The 25510-nt window shown below is 41.1% G+C and overlaps 2 pseudogenes; one reads left to right on the top strand and one right to left on the bottom strand.

Moving 5' to 3' along the window:
* Positions 1-910: 910 nt before the first annotated feature.
* Positions 911-1984, top strand: LOC116811180 (heat shock cognate 71 kDa protein-like; annotated as a pseudogene).
* Positions 1985-8852: 6868 nt separating this feature from the next.
* Positions 8853-8959, bottom strand: LOC116812362 (small nucleolar RNA SNORA40; annotated as a pseudogene).
* Between the last annotated feature and the right edge of the window lie 16551 nt (positions 8960-25510).

The following is a 25510-nucleotide window of genomic DNA, read 5'->3' as shown; positions in this document are numbered from 1 at the left end:
AAAAAAAAAAAAAAAAAAAGAAACCATTGCCGAGTAGGTGTGGTGGCTTCATGCCTGTAATCCCAGTATTTTGGGAGGCCGAAGCAGGAGGATCACTGGAGACCAGGAGTTCAAGACCAGCCCGGGCAACATAGTAAGACCCTGTCTCTACAAAAAAAAAAAAAAAAAAAAGTAATAGCCCGGTGTGGTGGCACCCACCTGTAGCCCTAGCTACTCAAGAGGCTGAGGCAGGAGGATTGCTTGAGCCCAGGAGTTCAAAGCTGGAGTTAGCTATGATCATGCCACTGCACTCCAGCCTGGGTGACAGAGAAAGACCGTCTCCTAAACAAACAAACAAAAAAGACAACAAGCATTGGTGTGGATTAGGAGTAATTAAAAGAACCTTTGTATACTGTTGGTGGGAATGCAAAATGACGCAGATGCTGTGGAAAACAGAATAAAGGTTCCTCATAAAACTAAAAATAGAACTACCATATGATCCAGCAATCCCATTCATGGGTATTTATCTAAAAGAATTGAAATCAGAATCTCAAAGAGATATTAGCACTCCTGTGTTCACTGCGGCACTATTCATAATAGCCAAGATGCGGAAACAACCTAAATGACCATCAACAGATAAATAGATAAAGAAAATGTAGTATATACATACACTGGAATACTATTCAGTCTTTAAAAAAGAAATTCTACAATATGTGACAACATGATTAGACCTTGAGGACATCATACTATATAAAATAAGCCAGTCACAAAAGGACAAATAACAAATAATGCATGATTCAATTTTTATGATGTATGTAAAACAGTCAAATTCACAGAATCAACGAGTGAAATGGCTCACTGAACATAGTGGCAGCCTTCGAGATTCGTGTGTATTCTTTGCAAGCCAAGCCAAACCTACATGCAAGTAACTATGTCTAAGGGACCTGCAGTTGGTATTGATCTTGGCACCACCTACTCTTGTGTGGATGTCGTTTAGCACAGAATATTGGAGGTAATTGCCAATGATCAGGGAAATCAAACCATCCCAAGCTCTGTTGCCTTTACTGATACCAAATGACTAATTGGTGATCCCACAAAGAACCAAGTTGCAATGAACCCTATCAACATGATTTTTGATGCCAAACATCTGATTGAATGCAGATATGATGATGCTGTTGTCCAGTCTGATATGAAGCATTGGTCGTTCTTGCTGGTGAATGATGCAGATAGTCCCAAAGTCCAAGTAGAATACAAGTAAGAGACAAAAAGTTTCCATCCAGAGGAGGTGTCATTTATGGTCTGACAACGATAAAAGAAATTGCAGAAGCCTACCTTGAGAAGACTGTTACCAATGCTGTGGTCACAATGCCAACTTACATTAATGATTCTCAACATCTGACTACCAAGGATGTTGGAACCATTGCTAGTCTCAATGTACTTAGAATTATCAAGGCCCGGTGTGGTGGCTCACCCTCGTAATCCCAGCCCTCTGGGAGGCTGAGGCGGGTGGATCACCTAAGGTCAGGAGTGCGAGACCAGCCTGGCCAACATGGCAAAACCACGTCTCTACTAAAAATACAAAAATTAGCCAGGCTTGGTGGTGTGTGCCTGTAATCCCAGCTACTCGGGAGGCTCAGGCACCAGAATCACTTGAACTCGGGAGGCAAAGGTTGCAGTGAGCCAAGATCCCACCACTGCATGCCAGCCTGGGCAACAGAGCAAGACTCCATCTAAAAAAAAAAAAAAGAATTATCAATGAGCCAACTGTTGCTGCTATTGTTTATGGCTTAGGCTGCTATTGCTTATGGCTTAGACAAAAAGGTTGAAGCAGAAAGAAATGTGCTCATCTTTGACCTAAGAGGTGGCACTTTTGATCTGTCAATCCTCACTATTGAGGATGGAATCTTTGAGATCAAATATACAGCTTCTCCACTTAGGTGGAGAAGACTTCAACAAGCAAATGGTCAACCATTTTATTACTGAGTTCAAGCACAACCATAAGTAGGACAATGATGAGGATAAACAGAAGACTCTTGACAAGTGTAATGAAATTAGCAACTGGCTCAATAAGAATGGTACTATAGAGAAGGAAGAATTTGAACATCAGTAGAAAGAGCTGGAGGAAGTCTGCAACCCCACTGTTACCAAGCTGTAACAGAGTGCAGGAGGTGTTTGAAGGAATGCCTGGGGGCTTCCTTGGCAGAACTCCTCCCTCTAGTGTTGCTTCCTCAGTGCCCTCTATTGAAGAGGTTGATTAACCTAACCCATGTATAGATATAACATTGTTCCACGCAGTTAAAACTTTGAAGGACCCAAATTTGCAGCAAATTCTATGTCAGTTTTAAAGTTCAGCTGCTATAGTAAATTACTGGATATTCTCAATACTTGAATATGGAACATGTGCACAGAGGAAGGAAATAGCATTGAACTTTATAAGCACTGTATTGTAAGTGGAAAATGCAATGTCTTGAATACAACTGTATTTAAAATTGGCACCAAAAACAGAGTGAAACGGTGGTTGCCAGGGGCTGGGGGAAGGCAGAAGTAGGGAGTTACTAATCAACAGGCATAAAATTTCAGTGAAGCAAGATGAATAATAAGCTCTAGAGATCTGCTGTACAACATTGTACCCATAGTCAACAATAATGTATTGTACATTTAAAAATGTGTCAAACAGGTAGATCATGTTGTGTTCTTACCACAATAAAAAATGTAACTTAAAAAAAACATTGCTCTTATGTAGCTCCATCCCACCCTGAAGCTGTTGTCACAAATTACATCTTTATAAAATATGTACTCACCAACATAGATTATAATTTATGTTTTAATCATTTGTCTTTTAAATCATATAGGAAAAAAGAGGAGTTATAAACAAAAGACACATTAATACTGACTTTTATTTTTGCCCATGTAGTTATATTTAACGGTGGTTTTTTTTTTCATGCAGTTACAGAGTTACTATATATGGTAATTACATTTCAGCCTGAAGGATGCCCTTTGGCATTTCTTGTAGGGAAGTTGTAACAGCAGTGAACTCCTTCAGTTTTTGTTTAACTGGGAATGTCTCAGTTTCTCCTTTTTTGAAAGGTTGTTTTGCTGAATATAGAATTGATTGGCAGGGTTTTATTTTCTTTCTACACTTTAAATACATCATCCCACAGTCTTCTGACCTCCATTGTTTCAGATGAGAGATTAGCTGTTAATCTTTGTTAAGGATCTTTTGTACATAATGAGTTGTTTCTCTTTGCTGCTTTCAATATTCTGTCTTTGGCTTTGTACAATTTGATTATGATATGTGTTTGTGTGGATGTCTTCGAGTTTATCCTTCTTGGAGTTCATTGAGCTCTATAGAGGCAAAAAGTAATGTCTTTCATCAAATTTTCAAAGTTTTGGCCATTACATCTTTAAACACTCTTTCTTTGCCTTTCTCTTATTCTCTCCTGGAGTTCACATTATGCTTATGCTGGTATTCTTGATGGTATCCCACAAGCCCCTTAGTTCTGTTCATTTTTCTTCACTTTTTTTTTTCTTTCTGGTCCTTGGACTGGATTATCCCAATTGACAAATCTTGAAGTTTGCTGTTTCGTTGTTCTGCCTGCTCAGGTCTCTGGCTGAACCCCTCTTATGAATTTTTTTGTTTCAGTTATTGTACTTTTCAACTGCAGAGTTTCTATTTGATTTCTTTTTATAATTTTCATTGGATATTCTCCGTTTGGTGAGACATCATTCTCCTGATCTCTTCTGGTACTTCACTCATGGTATCCTTAGATCTCTAAGCATATTTAAAATAGTTAATTAAAAGGCTTTTTGAGTAAGTCTAATGTATGGGCCTCCATGTGAACAATTTCTATTTCTTTTTTCATGCATACAGGCACACCTTCTTGTTTCATTGCATGCCTCTTTTTTTTAAAAAAAAGTGGACACTTTGAATATTATAATGTGGCAACTCTAAAAATCAAATCCCCCTCCTCATGGTTTGTTGTTGTTTGTTTAATGACTTTTATAAACTAATTTTGTAAATTCTGTATTCTTTGTCATGTGTGGCCACTGGATTCCTTCTTCCATACACTTAGTGGTCAGCCAGTGATTCAACAAATAATTCCTAACACGCCTGGAACCAAAAAAGCACACATACACAATATTTCAGTCTTTACTGAGAAGTTCTGTTTATATTGCGGTACATCTTCAACACTCAGTCAGGCAGTTTAAAACTCTGCCTGAGCCTATACTACCTTCTTGCACAGAGCCTGGAGGTGAATCAGCGGTGACAGCTTATGGCCTTCTCAGTTCTTTCCTGAGCATGTGCACAGCCCTGGACATACGTATGGCCATTTAGATTCCCAAGAATATGTAGGAGTTTTCAAAGCCCTTATTCCCTAAAGCATCTCACTTTCCAGCCTCTCCTCCCAAGCTTTTCGGTGTTCTATTGTTTGCCTCAAGTGTTATCCCTCCCCATGTGGGAGCACCTAAAACATTTGCCTTTAAATATTTTTGGCAAACACTCCCAGAGTAGCCATCTCAACTCTGGGAGATTTTCAAGTTAGATAAAATAAAAGCAAGTCCTTTGAGTCTATCCTCAAGGGAGTCACCAGTCAGGTCAAAACAATCCACCAGAATTCTTTGAGAATAAGCTCTGTTCTACTCCCTCCAATGCTGGGTATTTGTTCCAGGAGTGAGGGCTATTGTCTTCAAAGCCACTGCCAAGCCTCGGTTTGGGAGATAGTTTAAGTTTAAATGCCACAAAGTGCTCTTACTGACATCCAAATATGTTTTCTTGATTAAGAATTCCCCTGGTTACTGTAAGATTTTTATTAGTTTCCAGAGTTATGAAAAAGTTGATTCTGACAGTTTTTGCCGGTTTATTTATTGCTTTTATGAAGCAATTAACTTTTGAAGTTCCTTATTCTGACTTTTTTTTATCTTTTGACACAGAGCCTCACTCTGTCACCCAAGCTGGAGTTCAGTAGAACAATTTCAGCTCACTGCAACCTCCACCTCCTGGGTTCAAGTATTTCTCATGCCTCAGCCTCCAGTAGCTGGGATTACAGAAGCGCACCACCACGCCCAGCTAATTTTTTTTTTTCGTAGAGACAGGGATTAACCATTTTGGTCAGGCTAGTCTTGAACTCCTGACCTCAAATGATCCGCCTGCCTCGGCCCCCCAAACTGCCGGGATTACAGACATGAGCCACCACGCCCAACCTCCTTATTCTGACATTTCACTGATGTACTAGTCCAATCTTTTGGCTTCCCTGGGCCATATTGGAAGAAAAAGAATTGTCTTGGGCCACACATAAAATACATTACACTAATGATAGCTGATGAGCTAAAAAAAATCACAAAAAAACTCACAATGTTTTAAGAAAGTTTATGAATTTGTGTTGGGCCACATTCAAAGATGTTCTGAGCTGCATGTGGCCTGCAGGCCATGGGTTGGACAAGCTTGTACTAGGCAATTCTTAAGATGAAAAAAGATGACCAATTGTCATAAATAGCTGTTCAACCTACTAGTTATTGGTGGAGATGCTGATTAAAATGAAATTATTCTTGGTCCATCAGATAAGCAAAAATTGAAAAGATTGAGAATATCTAATATCAACAATGTGTGAGGAAATAGGCACTCATATGCTACTGGTGGTAGATAAAATAAGATCTTTGAGTGTACAATTGGCAGAGTCTCTCAAACTTTTCACTGTTCATTCCTTTTGACTTTTTCACTTCAAGGAATTTAACTTATGAACACATGCATGCATAGTATGTATTTACAAGGATGTTCTTTGCAAGATTGTAATAATGAAAAATCAGACAAACAGGTGCTCAATAGGGAGGTGTTAAGTAAATTATGGCACCATAAAACTCTGCAATATACATCCTGTAGTAACATTCCAACCTTACATAATTCACGATTGGCTTCTTCCTCCACTCAAATCTCAGATGTGGAGGGCTAAGCTTCTTATCTTATAGTTTTGGGGATTGAGGGAGTTTGGGGCTTGGAGGGAAGGGCAAAATCAGACAAAAACACGCAGGTAGCCACATACAGGGCAGTGGGGGAATTGGGGATGAACCACCTTCTCCAGTAGTCTTCTGGCTCAGTCTCCTCATATTTAGCCCATGAAAGCAAGTCTGAAGTCAAGATATGTAGTAAGATCCCATTTACCCATGCATGTGTACTATATTCACGTATATGTATTTATGTATATATGTAAATGTATTTTAAAAGACCTGAAAGAAATACACAAACTAATAACCATAGCAACCTCTAAAAAGGGAAATGGGAATGGGGAAGGAATGACAGAATCTCACATTTTACTCTGTGTTATTAAAACTTTGAAACAGGAATGTTTCTCAAAAAAGCCATCTAATTAAAAAACTTAAGAAAAGGTGTTTTGTTTGTTCGCTTGTTTTCTAGATAGGGCCTCCCTCTCTTGCCCAGATTAGAGTGCAGTGGTGCGATCATAGCTCACTGTAACCTTGACCTCCTGGGCTCAAGTGATCCTCCCTCCTCAGTCTCCCAATCTGCTGGGACTGCAGGCATACTACCACACCTGGCAAATTTTTTTATTTTTTGTAGAGACGGTGCCTCCCTATATTGCCCAGGTTGGTCTCAAACTCTTGGCCTCAAGTGATCCTCCTGCCTTGGCTTCCCAAAGTGCTGAGATTACAGGTGCGGGCCACAACACTGGACCAAGAAAGGGTTTTAAACAACATTAAAGACAATTGGGATAAGGGAATCAATGGTAGTCCCATCACCCTAGCAACAACAACAACAATAGGCATAGTTAGAGAATGCCAGAGCCCAGAGTGAATTTGTGAATCACAACTTTAAGAGCTAAGACTTGCCCAAGTTGAGGTAGTGAGTTAGTGACAGAGTGTACAACCCTGGTTTCCTTAATGCCAAAAGAAAACAGGATTCTAAAACCAGAGGGAAAACTTGAAATGACAATAGGAATCAATGAACCACTAAATCTGAAACATCTGCAGGAGGTCAGCTGCAGCTTATCCAGTCCTCTATCTCAGTGAAAAGTGAAGAAGAGAAGGTGAAAGTCTTATTATGAAACCACGGAATGTATGGAGTTGGAGGCATGCATGAAGAAGCTGTGGTAGCTTTTGTCTTCTCTGAGACCTCCAGTGCTGTTACGTGTCTCTTAGAATTCCCCAAAAAGCCATTTGACAATTAGAAAAGGAAATTAAGCACTTTATCAGTATCTGTGGAGTTGTTGACTTAAAAAGAGATACATGCCACGTTTAGCACTTAGTAGCAGTAACAGCAGCAACAAACTGTTCTCTCTCTCTGCAGTATACTCATTACTAATTGTTTTACTTGGAGAAGCTAGGAGAAGGGTAGCAGAATCCAACTCTAGCTCATATGAGGAAAAATGGAACTTATTGGAATGGTATGATTAGTGGTGCACTGGTAGATGTTTAGCAACCAGCTCTTCAGAACAACAAAAAATCTGATTTCTAATGTTTGCTGATTTCCATCATATAAATACTCCCACCACGGCCAACTGCAAGCTCCCAGTGTAACATCATCTAGCTCACAAAATTCCTGGAAAGTTAGTGGTAGGTCCTCAGGATCTGGTAGGGAGAAGCCCACAGGATGGAAGGGAGGCAGAAGAAGATCAACTAGGCAGTACCAGAGGGCCTAAAAAGCAAGAACTACTCAACAGTATTGTCAGGTCACTGCCACATTAGATTCTCTGCACAAACCTCTATAATGCCCCTACTACCTCCCATAGATTTTTGTGCCCTTTTAGGGGAAAGTCACCCATTCATCTCATTATTCACAAATGGTGTAACCCAAAAGTAGTGGCTCATGCCATATAGTTGCATCTCAAAATATCCTTAGTAAAAAGCCCCGGTTTATATTTGCAAGCCCAACTTGCAGGGTCCTAAACTGAAGAAAACAAGTTTATAACGAGAGATTGGGGCAAAACCTGAATGTAAGTCTTCTTTATTTCTTTGATTTTTTGTGGTTTTTATTTTTAGAAACATTTTATTGTAGAAAATTCACACACACACACACACACACACATGGAGAGAGAGAGAGAGAGAGAGAGAATAGTATAATGGATCCTCGTTCTCAACAATTATCAACTTGTGGCCGATCTTATTCTATCTACATTTACACTCTTTTTTTTTTAAGGAAGGAAAACATCACAAGAAAGATCAGAAGAAAGATCAATAACAGTCCTAACAGTTAGGACTGTTATTTGGAATTGGAATAACCTGGTGATATGGTTCAGCTGTGTCCCCACCCAAATCTCATCTTGAATTGTAGCTCCCATAATTCCCACATATTGTGGGAGGGACCTGGTGGGAGATAATTGAATCATGGGGGCGGTTTCCCCCATACTGTTCTTGTGGTAGTGAATAAGTCTCACGAGATCTGATGGTTTTATAAGAGGAAACCCCTTTTGCTTGGTTCTCATTCTCTCTTGCCTGCTGCCATGTAAGACGTGCCTTTCACCTTCTGCCATGATTGTGAGGCCTCCCCCAAGCACGTGGAACCATGAGTTCATTAAACCTCTTTTTCTTTATAAATTATGCAGTCTCGGATATGTCTTTATCAGCAGCATGAGAACAGACTAATACACCTTGTAAAATAATAATGGCTACAATTTTAAGAGCAACTATGTGTTATATGCTTTACATAAAGTATCTTGTCAGATCTTCACAACAGCCCTGCTAGGTTGGCATTATCTCAGTTTTCAGATGGGAAAATTGAGGCTGGAAAAATTAAACACTTGCCCAAGTCAAAAAGCATTGGCAGAGTCAGATTCAAACTTAGAACATAAACTATGTTGTACCGAAAATGTTAACAGTTGTTGCCTCAGGACAGTGGAATTATGATTTTTTTATTTGCTTTTAATAATATTCCTTCTTATGTGTATCAAAACTCATATTGAACAATGAGTTCTGAGTGGCAAAAGATTATTTATTTTTTGCACCTGTCAATAAGTCTTTGTCCACAAGTTATATGGGTTTTTATTATCTTTTTTTTGCTCATTTTTTTTTATTTCTCTATAATTGGCATTGCTGGGCAACATATCCATCCAGATATGCTGGTGTGGGCTATGATGTTCTTCACAGGCCCAAGTGGTTTGCTGCTAGTGCACCCGCCCTGAAACAGCTTCAAGAAAACCCCGTTAAACAAACATCTAGACTTCTTTGTGGGGTTAATGAGGCTCTGGGTAGAAGTGAGCCCAGCAGTCATCATGAAGCTATTGCTGCCATGTTCTTAAATGTGATCTGAATTCACTAGACCACATTCAGATAAGCATACCATCCAAGCCAAAGAAGTGATCAGGCCTCTCTACTGCACCAGTCTTTATTCACTATTGTACCCAATGCTAATCTGACTACATCCAGTAGACTCATGAGGATGGTGATTAGTGTAGAAACCATGATAATGGGTCAATTACTAAACACCTACTCTGGATAGCAAAATGACTGTTATTTCACTTCCGCCTTTCAAATCTCACACAAGAATCCCTCTTGTGGCCCACATTAAGAGGAAACACACAAGGAAGACAATTCCAGGAAATGTAGTTCAACCTACCCAAGTTAACTCCACAGGGAAGACAGAAGTAGAGGCTGGAACCCAAGAAGAGCCTCATGGGTAGAACTAGGCCTAATAGCAAGAAATTACTGGGACACCTTTCAAACAACTTCAGTTGTCTAATAATCATATTGATGGCATCACAGGCAGGAAGCTCCTTATCTCTGGAAGTGTTCAAGCAGAAGTTTATGGTGTAAGAACTACGGAAGGTCTTATACCAGCTAGGAACCATACTTTGTTTTTAGAAATCTACTTTAGTAACACCAGATAAAGGTGATGAGAGCTTGAACTAGGGCAGTAGCGGTAGAGAAGGTGAGGGGAGAATGGATCTGGAAGACATTGGGGAAGTAGACTTAAAGGACTTGGCAACTGATTTGAGGGAGGATCATGTATTAACTTCCTATGACTGCTATAATAAATTATCATAAACTTAGTGGGTTTAAACAATAGAAAGATTTTTAAATTTCTATCTCTAAAAATAGAAATTTATTATCTTACTGCTCTAGAGGCCAGAAGTCCAAAATGAGTCTTATGGGGCTAAAATCAAGACGTCAGCAGGGCTAGTTCTGGAGCTTCCAGGGGAGAATCTATTCCTTGCCTCTTTGAGCTTTAGTAGCTACCAGCATTCCTTGGCCACATCACTCCAGTCTCTGCCTCCATAGTCACATTGTCTCCTCCTCTTCTGTGTCAAATGTCCTTACCTCTCCCTTATAAAGATGCTTGTCCTTATAAGGGACACGTGTCCATAGGCCTATCCAGAATAATCTTTCCATCTCAAGAGTCTTAATCACATCTGCAAAGTTCCTTTTGCCATATAAGGTAACATTCACAGGTTCCAGAGATTAGGATGTGAATATCTTTTGGAAAGCCATTTCAGCCTTGTACAGACAGTAAAACTAAGGAAAGCAGTTATAACTCTAGGGTCTCAAATATCAGTGGCTCAGACCATGATAGAATCATTAACCAAAGTAAGACTATCAACAAGAAGAAAAAAATAGTTTGGTGAGAAGAGTTTAATTTGGGATATGCTACAAATGATATGAGGGATTGATGGGACATCCATATGGAGATGACCAAAAGAAACTCAGAATATTACAGTTTGAAGCTTTGGAAAAGTATCCAAGCTGAAGATAAAGATTTGAGAGCATTTGCAGAGCTATTATAGAGGAAGAGTATAAACTCTTGAATAATAGGGATTTGATTTGCCTATAGTTCTATTCTGGGTACCTAGTATAGCATCTGGCACATGGTAGGTGCTCAACAAATAATTGTTGAATGAATGGATGAAGGTAAGATCCCAGAGGAAAACAGAGGGGAAGGGCAGGAATTATGAATGGAGAAATCTTTCTTCTTTGAAACAAGAGGTAATAGAAGACAGAAGAGGTGGCTATGCAAAATAATTTAGAAATGGACAGGATATATTGCAAGATCTCACTTTGGGCAATTTTGATATCATCAAAGTGGAAGATGAAGTCATCAGTGAGGAATGTTTTGAATCCACTGAGAATGGGATTGACATTTGAGGAAAGTAAACCATAAAATGTCAGTACTATAAAGGACCTTGAAGAATATCTACAGAGCCCTCATCTTACCGATAGGGAAACTGAGGCTTAGAGAAAAGAAAATAATTGCTCAAGTCCCCAAGCCTAATAGAGTTTTGTTTATGTGTGCGACAAATATTTACTGACTGCTGGCTCTATGCCAGGCAGACCCTGGGCTAGATGTTAGGGACATAGTGAAAAACAAGGCAGTCAGTGACCCTGCGCTCATGGAACTTTTAGAGTAGTGTGAAAGATATTAGAAATTTAAAAAAAAAAAAAGAAGCAGGGTGCTAAGTGCTATGGCGGGAAAAGCTTAAAGTGCTTAGGGGAGCATAGAGGAGGAAAAGTAAGAGTTAACAAGAAATGAATAGCAAGATTGGTCAGCTGAAATGCCAGCACAGCTGCGGGTAGACAGGGACTTGGCTGTTAACCCAGGTAGCAGTTTCATGACCTAAATGATATTTTTAATTCCAGGGAGAAGAAAAGAAGGCAACTCCCAGGGCCTGACCCTGGTTCCGACATTCCTTTGTACTTGGCTCTTGTCTTTGTGTTCCTCAGGCAAACCAGAGGCATAGAAGGAGGAGCACTTCAGTAAGCTGAGTGATTGACTACAAATTTGAACAGACGAACAAATATGAGAAAAACTCGGAAGTTTTGTTCACTTTTCCAAGGGCACCCAGGATTAAATAAGCTGCCAGAGCAGGAATTAGCAGAGCACTTCCTCAGGAAAGTGAGGTTTGGAAGGAGATTTGAAGCCTACAACAGGCAAGATTATCAGCGAGAACAGCCCATTTTGTTTCACTGGTTTAATATGTCATTACATTTACGTTAAGGCCACTTGTGCTAGAAGCCAATAATAACTGGAGGCAATTGCATTTCAGGAAAGAACAAATTTGAAGTGTAAAAATATATATATATACCACTTACCTAGCTTGAAGTAAACAAATTTCGGTTATTTTTCTAATTAAATTATCCCTAGCCCTTTGCTTAGCTATCATTAGAATATCCTTCTTCCCTCTCTAGAGTGCGCCCTCTCACAAGAGTTCTGTGAATCGCAGGGGTGCACACTCATTTCAGAGGGTCACTACTGGCTTCTGCTGCCTTAAGGAGAAAAATCTGGAAGCCTGCTCTGTCCACGTAGGAACTGTTTCCTTCAGCTGTTGTCACTGTTGCTACAACACAGTGTTGCTAGGAGTCCAGCAGTCCAGCCCCATTTGTGATGTTTTAGTGAGTGAAGCTTGCGTTGGCACAGCAGAAGCTTCTAGAGGTGTGGAGTGACCACAGGAGGAATGGCAGACCACGACACCCACAGGCCTCAGCCCCAGAGCCCCCAAGCCTAGGTAGCAGCAAGCCTCCCTCTACCTCTAGACAAAGAAACCAGAACACACTAGAGCTCTTTCTCTTGAGGAAAAGACTAGGCTATAGCTTCCCGAGGAAGAGGGTGGGAAAGCCAGAGCGACTTTAGAGAGAGAGGTTGAGGGAGAGTGCATGTGGGACGCCCCTCTTGTGAAGGCCTAAAATGGCAAGCCTTTCTCCCATCCCATTTTGTAGTTCTAGTGAAAGATTTAATAAAGCAGAGCTTCCCAATTCATGGACCTTGAGACACTGGGGTGCTGTCAATGGATTATAAGTAGGGCAAAAATTATTGATTCCCTCAGGGTTTGGGGCAGTCAGGCAGAGCTTGAGGGAGCCAGAGCCTTCATGCCAGTCACCACCAGCTGCTAGCAACTTAGCTGGGCTTTTTTTGCAGAGGACAGGCTCTGTAGAACAGAATCTAGAATTTTGCCCTCCCGTCTCCACAGCCAGCCAGCACTAAAGGAACTTCTGTCCCTCACTGCTTCACTGTTTCATGCTGAGTATACCCAAGGAAGTGATCGACCACCACGTCATCTACTTGAGACTAGGGGAGGGAACGAGGAGAGAAAATGCCAGTAGGCCCAGCTCCAGGTACCAGCCCCAAATTCGTATCTTCACATATGTCTGTCTGCTGTTGATATGCTGTCTTAGAGGCATCCAAGCTAGCCACATGATGACTGCCCGTGTGTTCTGAAAATTACAGCATCATCATTATTTTGAAATACTGTGCTTGACATTAAAAAATGTGGGCAATCTGGGCACGGTGGTTCATGCCTGTAACCCCAGCACTTTGGGAGGCCAAGACAGGAGGATCACTTGAGCTCATGAATTCAAGACCAGCCTGGGCAACATGGAAAAACCCCATCTGTACAAACTATATAAAAAATTAGCCAGGCGTGGTGGTGTGCACCTGTATTCCCAGCTACTTGGAAGGCTTAGATGAGAGGATGGCTTGAGCCTGGGAGGTGGAGGTTGCAGTGAGCTGAGATTGCATCACTGCACTACAGCCTGGGCAACAGAGCGAGACACTGTCTCAAAAACAAAAATGGATTGGATTTGGAATCCATTTGTGTCATCACAAGATATTTCATCATAGTGCTTATCAGTGAAAGAAAAAGGAAGAACTGTTGGACTTTTAAAATATATTTCAACTATTGCCAGGACTGGTGGCACGTGACTATAGTCTCAGCTACTTGCGGAGGCTGAGGCAAGAGGATCACTGAAGCCCAGGAGTTCAAATGCAGCCTGAGCAAAAGGACAATAGAGCAAGACCTTGCCTCTAAAAAATATATAATTTACAAAAAATTAAATTGTTTTTTATTTTTTTACTCTAGCCACCAGTTGTCTAAAAAATTCAACTGTTGTAAGTTTTGGAAAAATTCTTTAAGTTGTTTTTATCACCTATTTGTGGGAGCAAAGTTTCTTGTCAATGGTGACAATAAGAAATTCAAAAAGTCATCAGTGGGCTGGGCATGGTGGCTCATGCCTGTAATCCCAGCACTTTGGGAGGCTGAGGCAGAAGGAACACTTGAGACCAGGAGTTCAAGACCAGTCTGGGCAATATAGGGAGACCCTGTCTCTACAGAAATTTTAAATTAAATTAAATTTTAAGAAATAAAAACAAATAGTCATAATTAAAATCTTGATAGGGAACTGTGTGAAATCATTTCAAGCACAATACTTGATAGAAAAAGTTATATTGACAGAAGCAAGCTCAGGTTTTTTTCATTAAACATTTTTAAAAATATTTCATTTATAAATTTAACACAAACATTGAATATCTTTTAAAATATCTTGGGTCGAGTGCTGTGGCTTACACCTGTAATTCCAGCACTTTGGGAGGCCGAGACAGGTGGATCACTTCAGGTCAGGAGTTCGAGACCAGCCTGGCCTACATGGGGAAACCCCATCTCTACTAAAACTACAAAAATTAGCTGGGCCTGGTGGCGGGCGCCTGCAATCCCAGCTGCTTGGGAGGCCGAGGCAGGAGAATTGCTTGAACCCAGGAGGTGGAGGTTGCAGTGAGTCGAGATCACGCCATTGCACTCCAGCCTAGGTAACAAGAGCAAAACTCCGTCTCAAATAAATAAATAAAATATCTTTACGTACTACGGGGTAACTTACAGATACGTAAGTCCCCATATACGCACCATCAGTTAAAAATAACTCAAAAATGCATTTAATACACCTAACCTACCAAACATCATAGCTTAGACCAGCTTACTTTTAGCATGCCCAGAACAGTTATATTAGCCTACCATTGGACAAAATCATCTAACACAAAGGCTATTTTATAATAAAGGGTTGAATATCTCATATAATTTATTAAATACTGAAAGTGAAAAACAGAGTGGTCACATGGGCACTCAATTGGAGAATGTCTGTATATGATGCAAAAAAGGAATGGATGTTGTCACTGAGTCCCATATAGACACCCACAAATCCCCTCCAGTTTACCCCCAGGTGCTGTAAAAATATCATTTTCCATCTGTGTCGTGATATAAAAGAGCTGAGAAACACTGAGATAAGAATAACAATAACAAAAAGAGTTGCTTAAACCACTTTATTAATCAGGACTCATTTCATTGTAAGTGGCAGAAGTCCGACCAGAACTATCTTAAGCCAAATAAGCAGTGGGAGTGGGGGAGTACATTTATGGACTCAAGAACCAAAAATGTATAAATGGCAAGGATGCCACTGGCCTCAGTGATGACTGGATGAAAGGACAGGAATACAACTAGCTCACTCTCACTATCTCTACATCTCCATTTCTCATTGCTGCTCTCAGAATACTTACTTTCCCACCTTCTCTGCCATCACATTTTCTTTCTTTCTTTTCCTGCCTTTGTGTGTGTGTGTGCGTGTGTGTGTGTGTGTGGTTGTTTGTTTGTTTATTTGTTTGTTTTGAGACAGGGTCTCACTCTGTCACTCAGGCTGGAGAGCAATGGTGCAATCTTGGCTCACTGCAGTGCAGCCTCTACCTCCCGGGCTCAAGCAATCCTCCCACGTCAGCCTCCAGAGTAGCTGGGACTACAGGCATGCACCACCACACCAGGCTAATTTTTTGCATATTTTGTAAAGATAGGGTTTCACCATGTTTCCCAGGCTGGTCTATAATTCCTGGGCTCAAGCAATCGGCCTGCCTCCACCTCCCAAAATGTTGGGATTACAGACATGAGCCACCGCACCTGACCTACCGTCAGATTTTGTATGTGGGGCAGGGAAGAGGGCTTTCAACAGATTTGAGCCTATATCTTTATAGTTTGTGTCCTATATTAGTACATAAATTTCTGGGGAAGGATTCTAATTAGCCTACCTAAGGTCAGGTGGCCACAGCAGGTGGTACAGGGTCTGTTAGCAAAATAGTCACCATGGGAATCATGACTCTGACAGTCCCTGAATTTTTGTTTTCCAAAATCTGCATGTAGTTTAGTGTGCCTTCGATCTGAGAGAGGATTGGAAGGTTTCTGGAAGAGAATGTTATCAGCTTTCTGATTACCTTCCAGGACTCCATATGTTATAGAACTGAGGGGACACTAGTCCTTCCCAAGTAAATTATTAACTAGAGCCATCAAATAGCCTTGGAAATCTGTAGATTGACAGATGTATTTTCTAGCATAAGAGACTTTAACACCCCTGATTTCTCTTCTATATGTGTGTTAGTCCGTTTTTCATTGCCACAAAGAAATGCCTGACTCTGGGTAATTTATAAAGAAAAGGGGTTTATTTGGCTCACAGTTTTGTAGGCTGTACAAGAAGCATGGCACCAACATCTGCTCTGCTTCTGGTGAGGCCTCAGGAAGCTTACTATGATGGCAGAAGGCGAAGGGGGAGCATGTGTGTCACATGGAGAGAGAAAGAAAGGAGAGAGCTACCAGGCTCCCTTAAACAACCAACTCTCTCATGAACTAACAGAGGAAGAATGCACTCATTACCAAAGGGAGGGCACTAAGCTATTCATGAGATATCCACTCCCATGACTCAAAAGCTTCCCACTAGGCCCCACCACCAACATTGGAGGTCATATTTCACCACGAGATTTGGAGGGACAAAACATCCAAACCACTTCAGTATGGAAACAAGGAAGACATGCTGTGAGACAGAAAAGGACGGCTCATGCTTTACCGGTGTGTATCAATCAGGATAAGCTAGGAGCTGCCAGGGTAACAACCTTCAAATCTCAGTGGCTTAAGATAATAAAAATTTCGGCCGGGCGCGGTGGCTCACGCCAGTAATCCCAGCACTTTGGAAGGCTGAGGCGGGCAGATCACAAGGTCAGGAGATCGAGACCATCCTGGCTAACACAGTGAAACTCCGTCTCTACTAAAAATACAAAAAAATTAGCCAGGCATGGTGGCGGGAGTCTGTAGTCCCAGCTACTCGGGAGGCTGAGGCAGGAGAATGGTGTGAACCCGGAAGGCGGAGCTTGTAGTGAGCCGAGATCGCGCCACTGCACTGATCCGTCAAAAAAAAAAAAAAAAAAAAGATAATAAAAATTTCTCATTTATGCTTCATGTCCATCGTGAGTTGGCACAGGTCTCTGCTCATCATGATCACTCATAGACCCAGCCTAATGGGAAGAAAAGGTTCCAGAAGGTCTCACATTGGTAATGAAATTCTCTGGCCTAGAAGTGACATTTTTACCATCACAATCCCAACCAAAGAGACCAGAGCATGACCAAAAGAAAAAAAAAAGAAGGATAGATAATGTCTACAAATTGTTACAATGTATATATGGTGAGTAAGTAAATTACAAAAAATCATGTTTATCGTCCTTGATCTTAGAAAAATCCAGTATGAAAATACAAATTATTAAATCAGATCAAGTATGGGTTACTTACTCACAGTGCATGAATTATTTAATTCATAAAAGGGTTCAGCTTAGGATCTTTTTAAAACTTTGAATTTCTTGACACATATAAATATTTATTTACAGATCATTTACCAAAGAATTCTGCAACCCTTGTGTTGAACCTTAGGTTAACTCTTAATACATACGACTTTGAGTTTTTACTGTACCTTGCCTATCTGTGTGTCTAGGCAAACCATATACATTAATCCACAGTTTCTCTAGGCCAAGCTGTAAAGGGCCCATGGTTAGTCAAACTCAAGAAAAAGAAGACTGAAATGCACTGTATAATCAGAACTGTGACATTAATTCTGCAGAATAAGAAATTCAGCCTCAAGAACAGGACAAGAGTAGTCTCTTCTGTGAGATGTAAAGCTCCAGTTTTTCTTTCAGAAGTGGCTGGTGGGGTTTTCCAACAAAACTCAATTTGCATGTTCACATGTTAAAATGAATAACAAAGGTCTGGGAAGCAACTTTTTTCCCACAGCAATAATCCAATAATAGCATATAGCAATGCCTTCACCCAAGGGTAAACCCCTTAAACCATGGGCTAGAGCACACTTCTAGTCCTGTTATCTTCCCCAGTACGCCTCAAAATCATGGGCAACCAATGCATAGCCAAATTTTGCCACCTCTGACAAGGTGAGTTAAGCAATGCATTCAATCTCCCTGCCCACAAACTGTCCATTGGTCCCTGGGGCTGCTGCTTACCAAGTGTTAAGCACTGGGCCAGTGAGCTTGGAGATCTTCAAAAGTGGTAGAAAACATGGCACCAGAACTCATGGAATTTACAGCCCACTTGAGAGGGAAAGATCTGATATTTTTAAAATTGTAACTGCAAATATGAAAAAAATAGGCCGGGCATGGTGGCTCACGCCTGTAATCCCAGCACTCTGGGAGGCAGAGGCGGGCAGATCATCTGAGATCAGGAGTTTGAGACCAGCCTGGCCAACATGGTGAAACCCCGTCTCTACTAAAAATACAAAAATGAGCCTGGCGTGGTGGTGGGCACCTATAATCCCAGCTACTTAGGAGGTTGAGGCAGGAGAATCGCTTGAACCCGGGAGGCGGAGGTTGCAGTGAGCTGAGATCGTGCCACTGCACTCCAGCCTGGGTGACAAGAGGAAAAGAAAAGAGAGGCGAGGCGAGGCGGGACGAAGAGAGGCGGGGTGGGGCGGGGCGAGGCTTCAAGTATGCAGGCAATACCACTAGCCCACTAGGAACAACTGCCCCTTCCTCCAACCCCTTAATTTGCTGCCTTGCCGTAAGTGTTGACGGAAAATAGTGCTGTATGCACTGTCGTCAAAGAAGATGATAGGTGCAAGTTCCTTCTCAGGAAAGACAGGCAAATTTACTGGAAGCCAAGGCACCAGGAGAATCCTGACACCAGAAGATACAGAATTTCTGACATTCAATCATTCTTTTACTTAGCTTTTTGTTCACAAATATTTTGCTAAGCCATGTGCTGGGCATTGGACAAGACAGACATAGTCCTTGCTCATACGGAGCTCACATTGCAGTGAGAGAGATAATAAACTGTTAATTATGATATCACAAGGGTAGTGCTATGACACAAAAAATACTGATGGCCATGGAGGCACAGAGGAGGGACCCCCAGCATGGTTGAGGAGGCAAAGGGAGAGATTCTAATGACATGTAAGCCCGCAGGACGAATAGGAGTTTGCCAGATGAATGAGGTGGAGAAAGACAGTATGTGCAAAAAGCATGCAGGTAAACCACTCAATTCAAGAACCAGAAAAAGAATGCATAGCAGGATCGTAGAGTGCAAGAGGGCAATAGGGGACTAATGGGGAGTGAAGCTAGAGAAATAATCCAAAAACAGGTATTGGAGAATCTTACAAACCATGGAATCAGAATTTGGACTTTACTGTAATGGTGGTGGGAGTTATAAGCAAGGGAGTGGCATGAACCAGTTTGCATTTTAGAGAGATGAGTCTAGTTGCATTGAGAAGAAAGGTACCCAGTTAGAGGGTAGCATTAGCCGAGCCTCAAACTCTTTCTTCCCATGTTACATCAAGCAAGTTTAAAACAACCATGTGTTTAAAATGGTACAATTACCGGATGGTAAAGCCTCCATCAGGCTGACTAGCTTAGTTGACACACAGAGATACAGTCATGCTAGAAAGTCCCTCAGACCTACATTGGATATGAGAGACAAATAAATATTTCTTGTGTTCAGCCACTAAGATTTGGAGTTATTACTACACCATAACCTAGTATATCCTCAACTAATTGTCCCTACAAACTTGTAGGGACAGGAGGAGGCAGATGGCCAAGTTTAAATAAATTATTCCTTCTTTTCCTCTGCCTGAGGAACAGCTGTCTCTCACCCTCCGTCCATTCCTCTTTCTGGTGCACTTTATATTATACACAGACACTTTCACTCCATTTCCCATTCACATTCAATATACATATATTCTGGTGGAAAGCAAATTGTTCTAAAAGGTAATGCTTTAAGACACTTTCTTGAGATATCTTGCATTTCTGTCAGATAATTAAAAAAAACTTGCTGGACTATAAGCACTAATTTTCACATTTAATAACCAATAGACAGTTTCTTCAAGCACTACTCTCTGCCTTCTTCATAAGAGATTCAGTGTCTCACTGATGTGTTAAAATATCTCAGCTTAAGGTTCTTAGCCAGTCAAAACCCAGATCAAAGTATGCTGAAGCTGAACAGTTGAGTCCACTGTACTAAAGACCATCAACCAAAATGGTCACATTTCTGGCATGTCCTGATAGAATGGAAAAAGCATCATAGGAATAAAACATTGCCACAGAGGTGCCTGTTTTTATAAGCAAATATGTTGGCAAGACCTATTTAGTAGCAAGCAGCTTTTATGAAAGGCAGCATTGTAGGCCATTAACTCTTGTTCCATCTAAACTATCCAGGGTGGGGAAGGGGAAAGATGGAAGAAAGAGGCAGTTGGAATCTGCTGTTTTGATGGAAAGTTAACAAGATGTCTAGGATGAATTGTGAGGTCTGAGAATTTTGGGGGAAATATTGATGGATAAAAGTTGAGAAAGCTGTTATTTAAAAAGTACAAGCACCAAGACTGGGAAGTAGAAATGTGAATTCATCTTTAATTCCAGCTGCTCCTTTTAGGGGAGAGGGTTGGAGATAACCCCTAAATGAACTGTTCAGTTCCATACATGCAAAGAAAGTGCCTGCCCTTTGTTTTTGTTTTGTTTTGTTTTTTGAATGTTCTTCAACCCTATCCTTTGTTCTTGATGGAAACTATGGAGCAACCTGAATGAAGATGTTTTTAGATTGATGAACCGAGTTTTGATTTGTAATATAAAGTGTTGCAAAAATAGCTGTATGTAGTTGAACTAGAGTTACTTTATGTTTCTGCGGAACTTATTGCCCTGAGGAAGTGTCCTGTGCCTTATACCTACTGCTTATTCTTCTGGAGATACGTCTTCTCCCATTTGAGTGATCACACACAGAAGATGAGGAATTAAGCCAGGAAGAGGGCACGGTGGCTCATGCTTGTAATCTCAGCAATTTAGGGGAGCCAAAGAGGAAGGACTGCTTGAAGCTAGGAGTTCAAGACTAGCCTGGGCAACAAAGTGAGCTCCCAATCTCTGTAAAAAATTTTAAAAATTAACTAGGAGTGGTGGCACACCCCTGTAGTCTCAGCTACTTGGGAGGCTGAGGTGAGAGGATTGCTTGAGCTCTGGAATTTGAGGCTGCAATGAGCCATGGTCATGCAACTGCACTCCAGCCTAGATGACAGAGTGAGATCCTGTCTCTAGAAAATAAAAGTAAATAAATAAGCCAGGAAGAAAAAGTAGGAATGGCCTTCACCTTAAGCAGAAGAGACAGAAGAGGCTGAATTAAATGCTAGCTTTCAGTTGGACCCAGTGGCTCACGCCTGTAATCCCAGCACTTTGGGAGGCCGAGGTGGTTGGATCACTTGAGGTCAGGAGTTCGAGACCAACCTGGCCAAAAAGGTGAAACCTCATCTCCACTAAAAATACAAAAAATAGCCAAGCGTGGTGGCAGGAACCTGTAATCTCAGCTACTTGGGAGGCTGAGAGAGGAGAATGGCTTGAACCCTGGAGGCAGAAGTTGCAGTGAGCCAAGATTATGCCACCACACTCCAGCCTGGGCTGTTAACAGAGCAAGACTCCCTCAAAAAAAAAAAAAAAAAAAAAACCAGCATAAAAATTCTGACAAAATGGTAAGGAATTACTAGGCCACAATTGAAGGTTAAATACTTACCAGTGAGGTGAATAAGAGGAAAAGAAACTTTTTCTCTGAGAGTTCTTGACAATTGTAAATTTTTGAACTTTCACTTTGAATAATTCACAGAGCAAGTGACATCAGGACAGAAGTCAAAGCCTGGAGCCCCCACAAATAGTAGATCCCCCGCTCAATAAACTAGGACCCTACACCCTGAGGAAAAGGTTGAACCAGAGCTGGGACAGTCCTCACATGGGATTAAAATCCAAGTCTGTTTCTCTGGGTTGATCACAGAACCTCTAGCCTTGAACGAGGTTTAAGGAAATGCCATATTGCGGGTAACCCCAAGTACCTGAGAGAAACAAACACATATGTTTGGAGAAAGATACCTTTATCCTTGATCTCAAATTATTCTTACAAATAATTTTTAAATTCCGTGAGGAACACATGGTCAAAGATAACCAAGCATAGGCATGGTGGCATGCGTCGGTAGTCCTGGCTACTTAAGAGTCTGAGGTGGGAGGATCACTTGAGCCCAGGAGGTTGAGGCTGCAGTGAGCCATGATCATGTCACTGCATTCCAACCTGGGCAAGAGAGCAACATCCTGTCTCAATACAAGATGACCAAGTGCACAAGAAAACTAGACCCCAAGAGCAATAACCAGTGGCTACAACTAGCAACAAAAACAGACCCTCAAAAACTTCAGATAGTGAAGACTATTCAGATAATGCTAACTTCAGATAATACAGATTATTAAATAACTGTGAGGTATGCTTACCAATTTAAATGAAATGAAACATAAGCTAGATCAAATCTACAGAGAATAGGAAACCCTAAAAAGTGACACTGAAGACTTAAAAAGAAACCAAATAAAACTTACAGCAAAACAAATAACTGAAGTTTAAAACTCAATACTTCAGTAGTCATATGGTGCAACTGAAGGGCAAATAATGAACTGGAAATTAAGTCAAAATAAATTATCCATTATGCTACACAGAGAGGCAAAACAATAGAAAATTAAAAAAAGAGAAGCTGGGCATGGTGGCTCACGCCTGTAATCCTAGCACTTTGGGAGGCCAAGGCAGGTGGATCACCTGAGGTTGGGAGTTCGAGACCAGCCTGGCCAACATGGAGAAGCCCTGTCTCTACTAAAAATACAAAATTAGCCAGGCATGGTGGCTCAGGCCTGTAATTCTAGCTACTCAGGAGGCTGAGGCAGGAGAATCACTTGAACCCGGGAGGCGGAGGTTGCGGTGAGCCGAGTTTGTGCATTCAACAAGAGTGAAATTCCAGCCTTGGCAACAAGAGTGAAACTCCATCTCAAAAAAAAAAAAAAAAGAAAAGAAGAGAAAGTGAGAAATAAGACAGAAGATGTTCTAACACAGTCACTTCTCGTTGTTGACAAGAGTTACGTTCTATAAAGTCATTGTGAATAGTGGATTAGTGAATACTGAACCATTGTTCCTAGGAGAAATAAAAAGTTAAGTTCCTATGAGCATCTGTTCACAATTATTTCATTAATTAATCAATATATAACCTTGTTTTATGTGTGTTTTTGTTTAAAGGCAGCTTACTTAACATACCCATGGCCAACAGCACTTTAACTCATGTTTGAATGAAGCTTATTTAATGCACGGATTTTCTTTATTTTGGGTGTTATTATTATTATACTTTAAGTTTTAGGGTACATGTGCACAACGTGCAGGTTTGTTACATATGTATACATGTGCCATGTTGGTGTGCTGCACCCATTAACTCGTCATTTAGCATTAGGTATATCTCCTAATGCTATCCCTCCCCCCTCCCCCCACCCCACAATAGTCCCCGATGTGTGATGTTCCCCTTCCTGTGTCCATGTGTTCTCATTGTTCAATTCCCACCTATGAGTGAGAACATGCGAACACATGGATTTTCACAACCTTCTTGTACCAAGAAAGATGCTTGGGGGGCATTTTAAACAGAGTAATCACCAACAAAAAGCACAAAAATCCAAAAAACAAAACCAAAGCACTAAACAGATAGCAAAAATGACATGTGTGTACAGTATGAGAGCTGAAGCAAGAAGGCAGACCATCACCTTGTTTGACCTCAGCTGGGAACATGTACATCAGGTGACTCCGATTTTTTGCCACTCTGAGCATGTCCATGAATGACCATGAAAATAAGATTAATTTGGAGGTTACAAATAGATTTTAGCAAGTAGGTGAATCTGCACACATGCAATCCACAAATAATGAGGATTGATTACACTCAGAGTTCCAGAGAGACAAAGAGGAAAGAAAGATGAGAAAAAGGCAACATTCAGAAACATAAAGACAGAATTTCTTAGAACCTACGAAGGACACCAACTGACAGATTAAAGAAACCCAAAGCAGAATAAATGAAAAGAAACCCACTTCTTGATTCATAACAATGAAAGTACAGAAAGACAAAGAGAAAATCTTAAAAGCAACCAGAGAAAAAGACAGAAAAACATCAAGTAACAATAAGACTGACTTCTTATCAGAAACAGCGGAAGCCAGGAGAAAGTGAAATGTTGTGGGAAAAGAAAATAACTCCCAAGAGTGTTCAAAACCCAGTGAAGCCCAGGAAAGGGGGAGGGGAAAAGGGGGAAAAAGAAAAAGAAAAAAAGAACTTTGGGAGACTGAGGTGGGTGGATCACTTGAGGCCAGGAGTTCGATATGAGCCTGGCCAACATGGTGAAACCCTGTCTTGGCCAGGTGCAGTGGCTCATGCCTGTAATCCCAGCACTTTGGGAGGCCAAGGTGGGCAGATCACAAGGTCAGGAGATCGAGACCATCCTGGCTAACATGGTGAAACCCCGTCTCTACTAAAAATACAAAAAATTAGCCGGGCGTCGTGGCGGGCGCCGGTAGTCCCAGCTACTCAGGAGGCTGAGGCAGGAGAATGGCGTGAAGTGAGCCGTTGCCCATGATCCAGCCTGGGCAGGGGATCTGTCTCCAAAAAAAAAAAAAAAAAAAAAAAAAAAAAAAAAAAGAAACCTGTGTACCAGCCTGGGCAACATGACCAAACCCTGTATCTACTAAAAATACAAACAATTAGCTGGGCGTGGTGGCACACCTGTAATCCCAGCTACTTGGCAGGCTGAGGCACGAGAATCGCTTGAGCCTGTAAGATAGAGGTTGCAGTGAGCCGAGATCACGCAACCGCACTCCAGCCTGGGTGACAGAGCGAGAATCCATCTCAAAATCAATCAATCAATCAATCAAATGGTGATCGTAAAAATGTCATTATACAAAATAGGAATTTCAGAAATGGTAAATATTATTGAAGCTACTAGTAAAATATGCTCTTTAAAGATATCGATCAACATGTATCCTTTCTTAGTGCCTCATTGTCAACATTATGAACAGATAAGTTCTATGATGTCTTGTTAAAATAGCCATAGATCCATGTGGTGTCAAATCTGAGCTCAAATATTTGTCAATACTGCTAGCAGCATTAAAATTGTGCTTTTCTGAAAACAAACAAAAAAAAGAATGGAGGTGAGGCTGGGCACACTGGGTCATGCCTGTGATCCCAGTAGTTTGGGAGGCTGAGGCAGGAGGATCCTTTGAGGCCAGGAGTTCAAGACCAGCCTGGGCAACATAATGAGATCCCGTCTCTACAAAAAATTTTAAAACTCAGCTGGGCATGGTGGTGGCATGCCTGTATTCCCAACTACTCAGGAGGCTGAGATGGGAAGATCACTTGAGTCCAGGAGTTCAAAGATGCAGTGAGTGATCACGCCACTGCACTGCAGCCTGAGCAACAGAGACAACCTTGTCTCAAAAAAAAAAAAGAAACAAACAAACAAAAAAAGAACGGAGGTAAATAATGGGACAAACTTATGTCTCCTGATAAGATGCACAAAGGACATAACATTACCTATGTAGTATTTTGCCAAGTATTTTTCATTTGGATTTAATCAAAATAAAACAATCAGACAAATATAAAATAACTAGCTTGGACTTTTGAAAAAGGCAATGTCATGAAAGCCTGAAGAAAAAAA

This window comes from Hylobates moloch, unplaced genomic scaffold, assembly GCF_009828535.3.
Source record: "Hylobates moloch isolate HMO894 unplaced genomic scaffold, HMol_V3 SCAFFOLD_7, whole genome shotgun sequence".
Lineage (NCBI taxonomy): Eukaryota > Metazoa > Chordata > Mammalia > Primates > Hylobatidae > Hylobates > Hylobates moloch.
Note: the sequence above shows the minus strand (reverse complement) of the source record. Positions and strands in the feature narration are given on the sequence as shown.